Source organism: Diabrotica virgifera, chromosome 4, assembly GCF_917563875.1.
Source record: "Diabrotica virgifera virgifera chromosome 4, PGI_DIABVI_V3a".
In the NCBI taxonomy this organism is placed as follows: Eukaryota; Metazoa; Arthropoda; class Insecta; order Coleoptera; family Chrysomelidae; genus Diabrotica; species Diabrotica virgifera.
The window spans coordinates 84,397,932-84,415,865 of record NC_065446.1 but is presented as its reverse complement, the minus strand read 5'-3'; the positions used below and the strand labels follow the sequence as shown (position 1 = coordinate 84,415,865).

Sequence of the window (17,934 nt, the reverse complement as noted above, 5' to 3'; positions counted from 1 at the left end):
ATATACAATAGTGAGCGCATATTTTTGGCTGATATGCGGATACCTTTGGTAGCCCAGGGTTTGTGATGTTTTGGCTTAATTGAAATTAAAGGAAATGCCTTATCGAAGATAGAGACAAGCTTTTCTATAAAATCGTTGAAATCATAGTCCACGTCCGCAGAAGGAAAATGCCACTCAGAAGTTAAGCATAAATTTTGAAATTTATGAAAATTCCGAGCGGAAAAAATCCTACCTAAACGTCGGGTTTTCGAGGAGGGTTTGCTAAAGATGTTAAACTTCGTAAATACTGCTTCATGATCTGATAATCCCGAATTAATAATTGTAGAGCAGACATCAAGGGGTGAGAAATCTGAGACAATATAGTCAATTATGGTAGAAGAGGTTTTTGTAATCCTTGTAGGAGAATTAACGTGCATTGAGAGACCATATGATTCAAATATGTTGACCAAGGACATTTGGGTAGCACAAGCAGCATCATAATTAATGTTGAAGTCCTCGCATAGAATTTTTCTGCTTATATGAGGCAAGTCATCTAACAAATTTAGCAGGTTCTGAAAAAATAGTTCCACAGGGGAGTCAGGTGATCTATAGATGCAAATAATGTAAAGATTAAGATTTTTATTATAAACTAGGGAAAACTCAAAAAAGACTTCATTTAACAGAAAGTCATATTTTGTATGATTAATTATTTATATGGGAAATAAGCCACAATTAAAATGAAAAAAATAATTTTATTAACGTTTCAAGAAATTATTAACAAGATATTATTATATTTATTCAAATATTAACAAGAAACACATTGAGACCTATTCTATCTAAAACTAAACCTAACAATGATCAAGAAAGAACAAAGAATTGCATTTATAAAATACCTTGTGAATGCGAAAAATTTTATTTAGGTGAGACATCAAGACCATTAGACGTTAGAATAAGTGAACATCAATCTTATATTAAAAATAGAGAATTTGAGAGATCTCAAATATGTCAACACGCATGGGATAATGAACATAGAGTTCAGTGGAGAGATTCAAGTATAGTCCTGAAAGAATCAGATAGTAAAAAGAGAAAAATCAAAGAAGCGGCTCTAATTATGCTAAATGAAACCAATTGTGTCGCAAATTCCTCGGTAGAATGCAGTAGGATGTGGTTACCCATACTGAAAGAGGAAGTCAATAGAAAGAAAATACCAAGATTAGTAAGTCAATAATATGGAGCTAGTACATATTTTATATTTTAGTATTACTTATATATCTAGTATTATTAATATTATTTATAATTTAAACATGTTACAAGTCAGAATTTGGTATTATTTTTTGAGAGTAAATTAATGTAAGACCAAATACTTACGATGTCGGGATAGTATCACAGGGTTTTTCCTGGTTTTCCCTTGTGATTTACTATGAAGTCTCTAACGCGAGAATTTTACTGTCGTTGCATTTGGTTGTCTTTTTAAAGACATATCACATGCTATAATTTTTTATGACGGATATTCTTGAGTTGGGGTTAATTTCATGTAATCGAATGAACTATCTTTCAGTAAGTCGTCCCAGGAACGCAACTCATAAATATTGGCAATATCATTTTAAAGTCTTCTACTTTAAAATGTATAATATATGTCTGAATTGCCAATATAAATGAGTGAGATTAAATAAATTATTAGAAGAATTTTTTTGCTTAGCAACAACACTTTAGTTTATTTTAGTAATATTTTGTATTTTGACAACGGCACCCGATTTGGGCGTCGAAACGTTAATAAAATTATTTTTTTCATTTTAATTGTGGCTTATTTCCCATATAAATAATTAATCATAAAAATGCCACAAGGAAATAGCTTCAGAACAAAATCATATTTTGTAATCAGAGAAAAATCATTATTTCTAGAAAGAATTATGGTGCCTCCATGAGCTGAACTTGGACGATCATACCTAGCAATTGTGGTATATTTTTCTACAAAAAAAGGCTCGTTGACTTCAAGCCAGTGTTCTGTAACCGCAACTATCGGGGGAAATCCCAATTCTTCCAGAAACAAAAATAATTCGTGGAGACCGGCCCTGGCAAGGTATGGTGAAGTTGTACTGATATTGTACTCCTAGTTTTTACTAAAAACAAGTGGTATTATTAAATAGTTTTTTAAAATTAAAGTGTTTATCTACTAGATACTACTATGTAAGTCATCTATACGTAATTATTACTTTATTATTGTGAAAAGAAAACGTCAAATAATAAATATACACCACCGTTCAATCATTTTGTCAGGTTAGCTAGCATGCGGTTGGTTTGTCACTTACCAGAGACGGACTGAAGCTTTCGCCACCGCAGCTAAAATGACTTCACACAATGTAAACACACCTTCCGATCTAACCAGTCCAGTAAATCAACGTTCGAATATCACAAACAGTTATGCATCAGTCGCTTCAAACTCTTTTCCGAGTAAGACCCAAGCAATTGTATTTAGTTGTATCGATAATGCTAAATTGCAGGATTATTTAATTCCGTTGGGCACAATAATCAACCCAAAAAATATTATTTTTTCATCTAGATTATCTCATAATATAATCTGCATGTATTTGGCAAACAAAACCGTAGTAGATAATTTCATGCAACAACATGGCTCTATAGAAGTACTCGGCGAAGTTGTAACAGCACGGAGACTTGTCTCTCCAGCAGAAAGACTAGTCTTGTCTGGTGTCTGCCCGTCAATTCCTCATCAAGTATTAGTTGAAGAATTACAGAATATTGGTTTAAAGCTTATTTCCCCAATAACATTTCTGAAAATTAGCTCAACTCTTCCCGAATATAGTCACATATTGAGCTTTCGGAGGCAAGTTTATGTAAGCCTTATAACATCACCAATTCCAGATTCTATTCTAATAAATTTCGACCAAACACCTTACCGCATATTTTTGTCACAAGGTACACTCACCTGCTTTATTTGCAAAAATACAGGACACATATCATCCCAATGCAATAACAGTTCAGTAACGGAATCAACTCATATTGATTCAAACAATGAAGTACCAAATCAAACAGATCCAACAAGTATATTACACAAGTTACCAAACACTCAGCAGTCATCAAGTTATGCATTATCAAATCCGAGAATATCACCTACACCTACAAATCCCCATGACCAAGAAATTACTAATACTCCTACTCATAGCAACACTTTCAGTCATCCACATTCAGCGGCAATACCGTTTTCACAAACTCCTAAAGCAATATCCTCCAATCTATCAGCACCTCTTCCATTAGATACAACTGCAGAAAACTCCAATAAAACTGATACATCACCACAATTTTCCGAAACAACCATTTCAACCAATCTTACAATCAAAACTTCAAACTCGACTTCTGTCATTACCAATGAGTCTGCTCCAGTACTTCCAAAGGTAATAAAGCCACAACATCTAAGTGAAAACTCTAATAGCACTTGCGAAAACGCAAGTTCTTCCATAAAACGCAGTATTGGTGAGATCGATACTCCTCCTTCAGACTCAGCAATTTCATCACAAAATCTGTTTGCAAAACCCAAATCTTCTAAACCAAAAAAACCGCGCTCATCTAAAGTCCCATCTACACGGGAAACTCTTGAAAATTTTATTGATAATCATACCCCACCATTCGTTTTAAATTACCACCAATTGTCCTTACTGATTGATAATGTCCAAGGCTCCCCCGACACTATTAGCGTCGTTAAAGAATTTACAACTGATATGCCTGGTTTACTCTATCTTTTACAAAGCAGCTATCAATATGCAAATGATAGATCTACAAAAACTAAGTTTACAAAACTTCAAAAGAAACTTCTTAACCATTTAGGGAAAGAGATTTCTGACTTAGACAGTGACTCTTCTGTAGATAATTGCTCAGTATCATCTAACTCCGAATCTGTTAACAACATTCAACTCGATACTTCAATGGAACATTGATGGATTTTTCCATCGTCTCTCTATGCTACAGCTTCTTTTATCCGAATATTCTCCAGATATTATTTGTCTACAGGAGACAAACTTAAAGACCAATCAGTTGTACAATTCAAAACATTTCAATTGTTTCCGCAAAGACCGTACAGATGCAGGTCGTGCAAGCGGTGGTGTAGCGATACTAGTAAACAATCTTCTTTTCCGTTTACCCCCAGCATGTAGCACATTTTCAGCTGAACTCTACGCCATATACCGTGCTGTGAAACTTCTTAACGAGCTTACACTCACCAAAGCCCTGATCATAACAGATTCCCTTAGCTCTCTAAACTCATTAAAACACATTTTTCCGAAACATCCTTTTGAAAAGTTGCTAAAATACCAGCTTTCCAAAGCTCATGAACATGGAAGAAGCGTTCAATTTGTATGGGTTCCCTCACATGTCGGAATAACAGGAAATGAAGAAGCTGACAGGACTGCACGAGAGGCAATTTTAAGTGATTTTTCGGAGCCGATAGACAAGTGTGTCTCCAGTGACTTAAAAGCTTATTTTAAAAATAAAGTGTTGTGTTTGTGGCGAAATGAGTGGTCTCAATCTAATTCTAAGTTAAATAAAATAAAAAATAATGTGTCTCAGTGGTTTCCATCGTCGCGCAATAGACGAGAACAAATTGCGGTTGCGCGTTTACGTCTAGGACATACCAGGTTAACGCACTCTTGCCTTTTCACAAAGAGTAATCCTCCTATATGCGATCAGTGTAACGTCCGATTAACAGTCGAACACTTTTTAATAGTTTGTAGTAAATATGTCCAAGAAAGACAGCGCTACAAGATCCCAAACACTCTACCACAGGCTCTAGGTCAAAACTATTCCTGCGACAATATATGTAGTTAATTATCTAAAATCCATAAACATTTTGTACAACCTGTAGTTGTTTACTTTTGTTATTTATATTTTGTTCCGTCGCTAATAACCTTTTGGTGGATGCGACTTCTTTTTCTAATAAAAAAAAAAATAATTCGTCAGTTTTATTTCTTATAGAACGAATATTAATCAGAACCATACTAAAGTTGTCATCACTAAAATTATTCGAGGTTTCTAGTTCCTCAGAACACGTCGTGTTATTTAAAAATTTCGTCTTGGAGAGCTAGTAGAATAATAATTTCGGTGACTTTCCCTTGATTTTTGTAGATGTATGATTCTTTCTGAACTTAGAAAGGACCTATAAGCAACAAGATCAGCTTCCACCTCAGCTGGACCAATTCCATAGGCATCATTAAATTTTAGAAGAATTTTTCTTAGTTCCTCAGTCTTGGTAGGTAGTCCTTCGGAGGCCAAAAATAGTTTCACACTGGTGTTGGTATATCCATCACAAAATACTGAGGCAGGCTGGTCGTGTAGAAAAGCAAGATGTAGCTTAATTGCTTTTAATATATCCGGTTCCCTTAATCTTGCTAGAAGATATCGACTGTTTGAGTTATTGGTTAATCTAACTCTTGGTGGTGTTAAAGGATCCAAATTTATGGATGGTTCCAAAGTATCTTTCTTAATGAAATTAATTTGGGAACGGAACGGATCTTTAGATTTGCAAATTTCGATGGCCTGCTTGTCAGTAAGTATATTTGTGTTTTGAACTTCATTTTTGTTTTTACTTGGAATTGTAATTGGATTTTCCAAGCTAACTGGGCTTCTGATGTGCTTCGGTTTCATATTTGCCTCAGATGAAGTTGTTGGTTCGGAGCATGAGGATTCTGTAGACCATTTAATGTTTACACCAGGTGGCCAAATTTCCTTATTAAATAATAAGTCAATAGATGTTTTAGACTTAATACCTATTTTGAATGAGGACCCTGTTGTTGTGTTGGCATCTTTAAGAAGGGCATAACATCTTATATATTCCTTGATACCTAGCTTCTCTTTAATGTAGTGAACTACTTGAATAGGAGTGTAAATTGGGGTTACGTTGCTAATAACGACAAAGTGACATTTATCTTCTGCACTTTTTGATTTTGTGACTGGACTAGCTTCGAAATGTTGAGTGTCTTCGGTTTGAGTACTTGAAGTGGCATACACAATGTCTCTCTTCGATACATCTTTCTTCGTTGGTATAGCAGGTAGTTTATTTGAAAGATTACTCATTTGATTAGATATTTCACTTACGTTTGAAGAGAGCCTATCATAGAGAGCCTATACATTTTTATTTTCTATCAGTATTACTCCTATTGAGTAACACAGGCCCATTTTCCGTTGGAATTTACCACGCTAAACAGACGGGGTTGTGAGTTGCGAATTTTAGAATTCCCTCGTGTCTTCTTTGCTTCAGCATCCATCAGGCTTGCAATTTTTAGAAGCCGTGGAGGTGTTACTAGGGAAATGGTCCAATAAGTTTTCAATTTGATATTATTTTAAATATTTTTAAATATAATATTATTATGTTCAAAACTTTCACTTTTATTTAGCAGATGCCGCTAGACACCTACTACCATCACGTTAGTTGCAATGTGGGGACTAATAGACTAAATAATTTAAACGGGTCAGAGATAGCAACCTATGCATTCTCTGATGAGCCTCTAATAAAAGGCGGAATCGTCGATTAGAGTGCTGGTGGCGCTCTCTGAACTAAGTAAAAATTAAGACAGGTTTGGTTTCGCATTGCAACTGAATAAAAATGGTATACCTTTTTATTTTCTGTAATTATTCTTTGTAGGTCATTATTATTTTGGGCATAGAAGAAGATAGAGGAAAAAAAGACTATCAAACAGAAAATACTAGGCACCCAAATTGCAGAAAAAAAATTTATATTACAAATGAACTATCAGATATTATCCAAAGAGATCAAGAAAAGTGTTACGAAAGAAAAACAAACATTCATCGAGGATATAGCAAAAGAAGCACAAGTAGCAGAAGAGATGGAGAATAGCAAAGTACTCTATAGTAAAACTAGATAATTAGGTGAAAATAGAAGAACATGCCACATTATTTATTAAAAAGAGTAAAGAACAACAAATACTAACCACAGAAGAAGAACAAATAGAGAGATGGGCAGAATACTTCAAAGAATTGCTAAACATACAAAGAGAAGAAATCATAATAGCGCCAGAGAAAGAGAATAATTTGGAATTAAATATAAACACAGATCCACCAAACAAAAAGGAATTAATAGAAGTAATATAAAGTCTTAAAAATAGAAAATCACCAGGCATAGACCAAATCACAGGGGAACTATTGAAAGAGGACGTGAACGTGACAACAGAAATATTACCACCCCTATTTGAGAAGATATGGAAGGAAGAGGAATTTCCGAAGGACTGGCAGACAGGTGTAATAGTTAAAATACCCAAAAAGGAGATCTAAAGTTGTGCAATAATTGGAGAGGAATTACATTACTCAGCACAGTGAATAAAATATTTTCTAAAATAATTCTTAACAGGATCGTAAACACAATCGATGATGGCCTAAGGAAAGAACAAAATTGGTTTAGAAGAGGGTGTTAATGCATAGATGTAATAAATACATTACGAATAATTACAGAACAAGCAACAGAACAACAATCATTATTATATCTGGTATTCATAGATTTAGAAAAAGCATTCGATTCAATTAGTAGAGAAAATTTATGGATATCGCTTAAAAAGAGAGGCATCCCGATAAAATTAAAAAACCTAATCACAGAAGGTTATAACAATTACAGAAAGTGTAGTACAGCACCGAGGCAAACTATCTAGAGAATTTGAAACAGAAACAGGGGTTAAACAAGGATGTATATTATTGCCACTATTGTTCTCCATACTATTATATGACGTAATGAGGAAAGCATTAAACAACAAGAAGACAGGAATATAATGGGGATTAACTGAAAACCTTGAAGATCTAGATTTTGCAGATGATATATGCTTACTCTCGCAGAACCGGCAACATATACGGGGAAAGATACAAGAATCTACAGGTCGAGCAAGTCTCGTAAATTTCACGATTGCGAGCCACGCTTCACGCAACCGTGTTTGCGTACTTGTGTTTCGAGTTGCTTGGTCGTGCGGAGTTATATTTACCAATTCGCGCAATCGTACTTGAGACGCTGTGTCAGGGTGAGGTGTTTGAAAATTTGTGTAACTTGATTGCTTGATTCTGTGGTGTGAAGGTGGTTAAACTTTTGTTTTATTTTTTTTTGTTTTGTGTTTTTTGAAGATAACACAGAATACTTCTGTAACTAATTGTTACAATTTGAAATCAACAATTTGTTAAGTTGTTGTCTTGCAGGTAAAAAAAGTGACTTTTTAAAAAAATTATATCTTGGAAACTAAAAATTATTTTTATTTATAATTGAAACATGTAAAAGTATAGTACTCTCAAAAAAATTTTAGCCAAAAATATTCATTTTTGTAGAGTTGACTGCAATTTTTTGACAACAGCCCTTTTTTGCGGTGAGCAGCATAACAAGTCCAGTCTCATCTGAAATCAAAGTTTCTTGTAGTTTATACCTCTGGCTAGTGAATGAACAAAGGATTTTTTATTAGATGAGGTCATTTTTGTTTTATAAAAAAAACTACTTTAAAAATGAGAAAAATTGGGGTCAAAAATGTGTTTAAACTTATGTAAAATCTTCAAATTTCATTTTTTTTAATTCCTTCCTTCATATTCTAGCCAGAGGTATAAACTACAAGAAACTTTTTGATTTCAGATGAGACTGGACTTAGTTATGCTGCCAAGGCAAAAAAACTTAAACTCTACAAAAATGAATATTTTTGGCTGAAACTTTTTTTGAGACTACCTTAAGTACTATACTTTTACATGTTCCAATTATAAATAAAAATAAATTTAAGTTTTCGAGATATAATTTTTTTAAAAAGTCACTTTTTTTACCCACAAGACCTATGTAACCCCTTAAAAAAATGTTTGGAAGAATATGTTTGATGGCCAAGATGCATACATATATTTAAAAGGAAAGTTACTGATTTCTGTAACATAATACCGAAGAGGAAGTAGCCCTAAGCGCCGGACTCCACTTGCGATTTGTAGTTGTGAAGATTGAACACATTCTTTCAAATAGAAGTCAATCCATGATTGTTTAGTCACAAATGGATTGACTTGTATTTGAAACAATGTGTTCAATCTTCCTGATTACAAATCGCAAGTGGAGTGCGGCGGTAATAACACCAAAATATTCCATAGAAGGTACACAGACATTGAAAAATTCCTGGAATATCCCCGAAAACATGTTCCCTGAACATCCCAGGAAAATCCTGTGTCAGCATTTTAAACATTACCTGAATGTCTTATTGGAACATTCCATGAATGTCCACGAATGTTCTCTGGACATTCAAAATATATTTTGTAGACATTCCCTGGATACACCAGAAATACAGTGATGGGCGCTCTAATAACCGGCAAAATAGCACAAAAGATGTATTAAGTAGTGAGATAAAAAGACATGAAACTAGTCGAGCTGGGAAATTTAGCGATATTAACTTATACATTTAGATTGTATTGATTTTGTACCACCTTCAGATGTATCAGACGAGTTTGGAAACTACCACTGTCACAGTGACAGTTTTAGTTGACATACTCCTCCGATATGTGTAAAGATGGGATCAATATAACGTAAATTTAAAGGTTAATTTCGCTAAATTTCCCAGCTCAACTAGTTTCATTTCTTTTTATCTCACAACTAAATATGTTGCCCATATTTTGCCGGTTATTAGGGCACTCATCACTGTACATCCTTGCTGATATGACAATACCTCCTATCTGTTTTTTCATGAGTTTTGTATGAGAGATGGAAAAACATGTTTTAAGGTCACCTCCTGTGTTCATATGTAAGTTTTGACTTGTTTTGTAGTTCATAGATAGTTTAATTTACTACAAAACAAGTCAAAAAATATCATATGAAAACAGGAGGTGACCCTAAGACAAGTTTTTAGTCTCTCTTACAAAACTCATGAAAAAACAGATAGGATGTATTATTACATCACTGACGATATGTGGCCATACCAAATAATACATCCTTGATAAATATAAACATTTTTATTGAACAAAATCTTTTCATACATTTTTTTAATGCAATTTACTGATATTCCTAAATATTTCAAAAAAATGTGTCACATTTGCTTTGTAAACCTTTCTTTTGACTTTCGTAGCCACATATTCCGTTTCCTTCCTGGTTTTTTGTAGACCACTTCTCTCAGCTGATTCTAAAAAAAATAAAATAAATGGTAATTTTTCTATCCTTTACAATTAACAATCAGAAGAAATATTATTTACAGATAATGATATGCATAATAATAATAGGTTTGTTCTAGCATCAGTTTGAAACCATCAGCGAATAGTGGACCAGCGCGAGTAGAGGGGATCGCACTGGTGACTGTATTATGTTATTTTACTGACCAACTGTTTGCTGATGGTTTTTGACTAGTTTGACTGTTTGCTAGAACAAACCTAATAATAATGAATATTTTGTATTTTGACAATGACATCTGATGTGGAAGTCAAAACATTAATAAAATTATTTTTTCAAGTTAACTTTCACATGCGCGTCTTAAAATTGTACTTTTAATACTTATATCATAAATAACTATTAAAACTATCTTAAGAGGAAACAGTATCGATCAACAGGTAGCGAAAATGTGTTCCAAGATTGCGGCTGTAATTTTGAATATTTTTTCGAGATATTTGGCACACATATTCGTAATATAATAAAGAATGGCGGTACAGAGCCCAATTTGAAAAATATATTAATATGTGGAAATTACTCTGTAATTAAATACAATATAAAAAAACGAGCTTGTACCGCCATTAACCCTTAAACGCCCAACCTTTTTTAGGTTTCATGTACGCCCAAGGGTGGGTAAAAAATGTCCACCTCGAAAATAGCTAATATATTTATTAAGAGTTGTTGAAAATGGATTAAACTTAAGAATCTTATGCTTAATAAAGACAGCATCTTCTAAAATATTAATATAAACACTTTACAAACCTTACAACAAAATTACAATGTACATCAAAATTAACATACCAGTAAAAGCCAGTAATTCAGATTTGTCGATTTTCTCCATATTCTTACTTTCAGCCTCCTCATTGGCGGATAATTATGTAGATTATGTAATTATACATCGATAATTATATGGATTATCTTCCTACCAACGAGAAATTATATAGAAACCTTTAGTAACAAGTTTTGCCAAGGGTGTACTTTTTGTGCCCATCCATATTTAACAAAAGATGCTGCTTTTATTTTCACAAATATTGGTAGAACCAAATTAACATTCGATAATGGGGCTGTCTTTTTAACAATAAAAATTTTTTTAAAAAAATTTAAACACGTAATAAATATGTTACAAGGGAATACGCATTAGGTGGACATTTTTTACCCACCCTTGGGCGTTTAAGGGTTAAGAAGAAAAAAAAAATACACTTTCTTCAAATACAACTTTTTTATCCGATTTTGTGTTATTTTGGAACTACTAAAATTTTTTATTTCATTCGTAGTTCCAAAATTACACAAAATCTAGGCATCGGATAAAAAAGTTTATTTGAAGAAAGTGTATTTTTTTGTTCTTCTTAATGGCGGTACCGGCTCGTTTTTTAAATATTGTATAATTACAGAGTAATTTCCACATATTAATATATTTTTCAAATTGGGCTCTGTACCGCCATTCTTTATTATTTTACGAATACGTGTGCCAAATGCCTCGAAAAAATATTCAAAATTACAGTGACAATCTTGGAACACGTTTTGGCTACCTGTTTATCGCTACTGTATTACCTTAAAACATTGTAATTTGCTAAACCAGTATATTTTACTCTACTACTACTCTACTAGCTACCTCATTTTCCACTGTTTCTAAAGACTTGTTTACATGGGTAGAGTTTTGAGGAGAGTAGAGTAGCAGTAGTACTCTACCAAAAATGGCTTGATACCATTCACATGAGGAGAGTACAAGTATAGTACTGATGCTAGTATAGTGAAACCGATTTTTGTATTTTTAAACACTCTTCATTATAAGTGCACCTTAAATTCTTAATTTTTTGCTTAATCTCGTTTACTCCAAAGCCCCCTTTGCCATTCTTTCGATGATTTCATCCTCCGCAGCTTGCTGCAAACTTTTATTTCTGTAGTATACACTACCTAAATTCCATAAACACTGGTATTCGCCGTATTATAGCTCTACAAGTTTTAAAGTTTCATCTTCGGTGAACTTCATTTTCACTATTTACATAAAACACAATTCCAGCCAGAATGACAGCGCCCCCATGTACTCTCCTACCTACTCTATTCTGCCATAATTGAGCGTGTTCCATGGGTAGAGTGTACAGCCGAGTAGACATTTTGGCAGTAGTGGTGGTCATAGAGTAGTTACTTTGCCATAGGTTGCTAGTCACTCTACTTTAACTCCAACTATACACTCTACCAGCTATTCTACTGTGCTGAGCATTTTTACAGGTAGAGTTACTCTACTCTATCAAGTACTTGCATCATTACTCTACCCGTGTAAACAAGTCTTAAATCTACTGAATGAAAATCTACTTAATCTTAATCTACTCTTAATGAAAAATGTCTAAAATCATTTACCCACCTAGTATTATTGTAGAATTTAAGACAGTCCAGTGCCTTATAAATAATTTCAATATGAATATTTTTTCCTTTAATTCTCCTTTGATACCACTCCATTTTAGATTTTCTGGAACTTATTTCATTGTGTTAATAGCCCATATTTATTGAAGGAACCCAATCTGGAGATTGTTATTATCGATTAAGTCGGCTGGTTTTCCTATAAGATTAAAATGTTAACATCTTCAAAAATCGTTACTGTTGGAATTATTGTAACTCACCAGATATAAAATGATTACAGCAGACAGGACAGGAAAATTTTCATTTCGCTAGTAAAAATTGTTGTCTCTCAGATACCTTATTTTTTATCAGTTAAGTGAAATCAGTTTAAAAGTGAACTTTATCTTGACTTTATCACAATTACTTTGCATTTCACACTTCAAAACACAACACCAATGAAGCATATTATCTTTCTAAATTAATACTTCCAGAGAAAATGTTAAATTAATCTTGTACAACACAAAATTACAAAGAAATACAACTAAAATTATCTAAAACTCATTAAGAACAGATAGAATAAGATTTATCTTTTACACCCAGTAGCCATCTTGACATATTGATTTAATTTTGACAGCATGCAATAGAAACGATTTTATTTAAATTTGGTAAATATAACTCCGCACGACCACGCAACTCGAAACACAAGTACGCAAACACGGTTGCGTGAAGCGTGGCTCGCAATCGTGAAATTTACGAGACTTGCTCGACCTGTAGATTCTTGTGGGAAAGATAGAAGCGTTAGAAACAGAGGCAAGCAAAGTCGGTTTAAAAATAAATAAAGGAAAGACCAAATCGATGAGCTTGAATACGACACAAAATATACAACTAAGAGTAAGAGAAGGAATTATAGAAGAAATAGATGAGTTTAACTACCTAGTAAGTACTGTGTTGAAAAAGAATGGAGTATTCAGAGACGTCGACGAACGAATAAATTAGGCCAGGAGCACTTTCGCAAGATTAAACAAGATATGGCGTACAAGTACCCTAACAACCCATACAAAAGTAAAAGTTTTTAAATCAATAGTTAAACCAGTCTTACTCTATGGCGCAGAATCCATATGGCCATTACTAAAACAACAGAAAATAAACTCCAGGTTTTGAATATTGAAGATATGGTGGCCCGAAGTCATAAGCAATCGAGAGCTATGGGCCCGAGCAGAAGAAGAGGAAATGTGAAAACAAATACGCAAACGAAAGTTTGGATGACTGAGACATATTTTAAGAAAAAGCGAAAACCAAATTCCAAAGAAAGTCTTACATTGGAACACACAAGGAAGAAGAAAACAAGGACGGCCAAAGGAAACTTGGATTAGAAGTACCCAGGCAGAAGCCAATATGACCTTTAGACAGATGAGTTACATCGCGAAAAGCAGGCAGGAATGGAAAAAATTTTCGACTACCCTATGCCCACAAGAGGGATAATGGGTTACATATAGTCCGTCCGCTATAACTTTTCCCATGCGGTACGATTCATTTTCTATCAAATTAGGTCAAAACAGAAAGTGAAACGTACGCCGATGTGTGTATTATATAGTATACAGTACACAAAATGTATATACACATTGACGTTCGTTTCAATTTATGTTTTGACTTAATTTGATTGAAAATGAATCGTACCGCATGGGAAAAGTTATAGCAGACGGACTATACATACATACAGTCGGAAAAATGAAAGAATACCCATTAGAGTGGTGCGAAAAAAGTCAAGTTGATAATACCGTGTCGCTATAGTGCGGAAAAGTTGCGATTGGTAATTACAAGAAAAACAAAAAAAGAATTATTCAAATCGGACTTTATCTTCCGATTCCGCAACAGGCCTAAAGATTATGAAAAAATGAAATTTTACCATTTTTCAAAAAAATCCTTCGTGTACGTTTTATTTATCGCTATAGTAAAATTTATTTACAGTTTGCATGGTAGAGTCATAAAAAAATTAATTTACGCATTTAACGAATATTTTCCGATCCCGCAGAATCAATCAAAATCTATAAATTTTTGATGATTTTGATAAATTAAAAAACATTTAGTTATCTCATTTTTCTGTTACATTGTGAAGCTCCTCGCTTGTTTATATATTGTATGACAATACTCAAACAACCCAGTACTCACAACGAGGGGGTGGTTGCAGTTCTAGCTTCACATGCACCCCTCTCTTCAACCAACCAATGAGTATGTGTTTTTTACATTATTTACATAATATGTACATTTCTTTTTCATCTGTTTGTGTCCAGCACTTAAACATCAACTTTGTATTGTGATTTCTGGGTAAAATCTGGCAGCATGGACATTAATTTAAATGTTTTCCTGATGAATTCATCTGTTCATTGGGGCCCACATACATTAGCATTAGAAGATGCTTCCGTGGGCAATTTTAGATACCGCTCGTCAGCTTGCATGTGGCAGGGATAGTTTTGTACATTTCAGTCTGGCATGTCTCCCGATGTAATGCAAGAAGTTATATGTTCATTTGAAACTATTCGAAGAACTGGTGGAGAAGATAGTTTTGTAACATTCCGGTCTATTATTTAAGTGTAGTCCTGTGCTTGAACATTTAATGTAGGAGGGATGAAATTTCTAATACTTTTGCCCTTGGCGTTAGCCTGTCTGGCTTTTAACACTCTCCTTGGCCCTAGCTCTCTACCGTGTTTCCTTTCTCCCTACTACTTGAAATTTTGAAGCACAGGACTAAACTAAAATAATAGACTGGAATGTTACAAAACTATCTTCTCCACCACTTCCTCGAAGAGTTTCAAATGAAGATATAACTCCCTGTATTACATCGGGCGACATGTCAGACTGGAATGTACAAAACTATCCCTGCCACAAGCCAGCTGATGAGCAGTGTCTAACGTTGGCCACGGAAGCATCGTCTAATGCTAATGTATGTGGTCCTCAATCAAGAGATGGGTGCATCAGGACAACACTTAAATCAAGGTCCATGCTGCCAGATTTTACCAATAAATCACAATGCAAAGTTAGTATTTGAGAGCTGGACACAAACAGATGAAAAGGAAATGTAGATATGTAAATAATGTAAAAAACACACACTCATGGGTTCGCTGGAGAGAAGGGTGCGTGTGGAGCTAGAAGTGCAACCACCCCCTCGTTGTGAGATCTGGATTGTTTAAATATTGTCATATAATAAACAAGCGAAGAGCTTCACAATGTAACAAAAAATGAGATAACTAAATGTTTTTTAATTTTTCAAAATCATCAAAAATTTCAAATTTTTATAGATTTTGATTGATCTTGCGGGATCGGAAAATATCCGTTAAATGCGTAAAACAATTTTTTTAGTACTCAACCATGCAAAGTGCATATAAATTTTACTATAGCGATAAATAAAACGTACTCGAAGGATAAATAAATTTTTTTGAAAAAAGGTAAAATTTTATTTTTTTTTTTAGTCTTTAGGTTCGTTGCGGGATCGGAAGATAAAGTCCGATTTGAATAATTCTTTTTTTGTTTTTCTTGTAATTACCAATCGCAACTTTTCCGCACTATAGCGATACGGAATTATCAACTTGATTTTTTTCGCACCACCCTAATACCCATGAACAATCACATCAATCACTTATTTTGTATTTGCTATCTTTTTCTATAAATAACAAACGTTTGTTATAGAAAAAGACAGCAAATACAAAATAAGTGATTGATGTGATCGTTCATGAGTATTCTTTCATTTTTACGACTGTATATCATTTTCGGCTGTTATTATGACGTCGTCGGCGTAGCATATTATCTTTATTTCATTTTCTCCCGTTCTATAGTCTCTTCTTTTTTAACTTTCTTTATGATTTCATCCATTATCAGATTTTCGATAGTTTTCCTTTACATCTTACCATCACTACGTTAACTTTACATTGGTTTTTGAAGGTTCTAAAAGAGATAAATGAGGGATAGCCGGTTAAACCACAGATTTAATGTTGCTGCTTTTATTGATACGCCTGGATCCCGAGTACCAAAAAAAAGTTTATTAATAACAAGCTGAAAATTTGTTAATAGTTTAACGGTATCTACCCGGACAAACTTTGTAGTATGGGAACACTGGAACAGGGGAAGTTTTAATTGTGGAACGTTATTTTAATAGTGGAACATGCCATCCTGACAAGTTATTGATTGTGAAAACTAGCAGATTGCTTTTAAGTTTATTCCATAGCAAACTTTATATAATATGAAAAATGTTTGTCCGACAAATATGTGGGACATTTTAATAAGTCCGACACGTAGAACATGTCAAATGACAGGAATTATGTTGGTGGTAAACAGCAGCCTGATTTTTGTATGACAGTTTAATGAGATGGTAACAAATCAATTGTAAATTCTGTTCGACAAAATACATGGGACGTTTTCGTAGTCTGACGTTCGAAACCTATAACCTGTTCCACAATTAAAACTTCCCCTGTTCCAGTGTTCCCGTACATCAAAGTTTGTCCCACTAGATATCGTTAAGCTATTAACAAACTTTCAGCTTGCTATTAATAAACATTTTTGTGGTACGCGGGATCCAGGCTTAATATATTAATCTAAAAATGCACAATTTGTGGCTTAGGACACTGTTACTCTGAGAGCCTCAATTAAGCTCGTTTTTATAAAATTTTAAGTAATTAAAAAACTGTAAAATATATATCAATTTTTTTATTTTAATATTCATGCACATTACTTCGTGGAGCACCTACTCTAAATTTCTTTTAAGTCTGAAAACAGTCTAGCTGCTTAGTTCTAAAATACCGTTCGTTTAAGTGCGACTGTAAAAGTTGTGAGTACACTTTGGGCCAGAAAGTTTTTAATTTATGTATTAAAAGTTTATGCCAGACTTTATCGAAAGCCTGTGCAGAATCAAGGAATACACTTGAACAGATTTTCTTTTCTCCTAGCGTTCTCACGATAATATTTGTGATTCTGTGCATCTGGACCATTGTTGATTGTTTATTTCTAAACCCGAATTGATGTGTACGAATCACATTTTTGTCCGTAACAGGTTCAGTGCCAACTTAATTACAGCATTGTCTACCCAGAACCCAATAATTATTTTTGCAATAAGTGTATAAAATATGTCACCTTCGACTTAGTTTTGACATGTTTGAAAGATACCTCTAAAATTGATAGCTTTGAAGGATCTTTCAGAGCTAGTGCTGAATATTAGTTTATATAGAGCGGAAGTATGGCCAATGACAACAACAATACGAAATAAAATAAGAACAATTGAACCGCACTTTATGAGAACCTGTCTCCAAATTACCGGAGGGGATAGAATAAGAACAAAGGAAATATGGAACAGTGTGGAAGTAGAAGGCTCGATTACAAAAAAGTTGGAAAACAGAGCCATGCAGTGGTACGGGCATATCCAAGGAATGCTAGAGCACAGGTGGCCGATAATAATATTGGAAGTAGATAAAGAGGAACAC

The 17,934-nt window shown here is 33.9% G+C and overlaps 1 long non-coding RNA gene across 1 annotated transcript; it reads right to left on the bottom strand.

The window, feature by feature from the left end:
• Window positions 1-9,927: 9,927 nt before the first annotated feature.
• Window positions 9,928-12,724, bottom strand: LOC126883860 (uncharacterized). Its single transcript, XR_007697721.1, has 2 exons — window positions 12,492-12,724; window positions 9,928-10,109 (listed from the first exon to the last, which is right to left on the bottom strand). It is a non-coding gene; the product is annotated as an uncharacterized LOC126883860 (long non-coding RNA).
• Window positions 12,725-17,934: the final 5,210 nt, after the last annotated feature.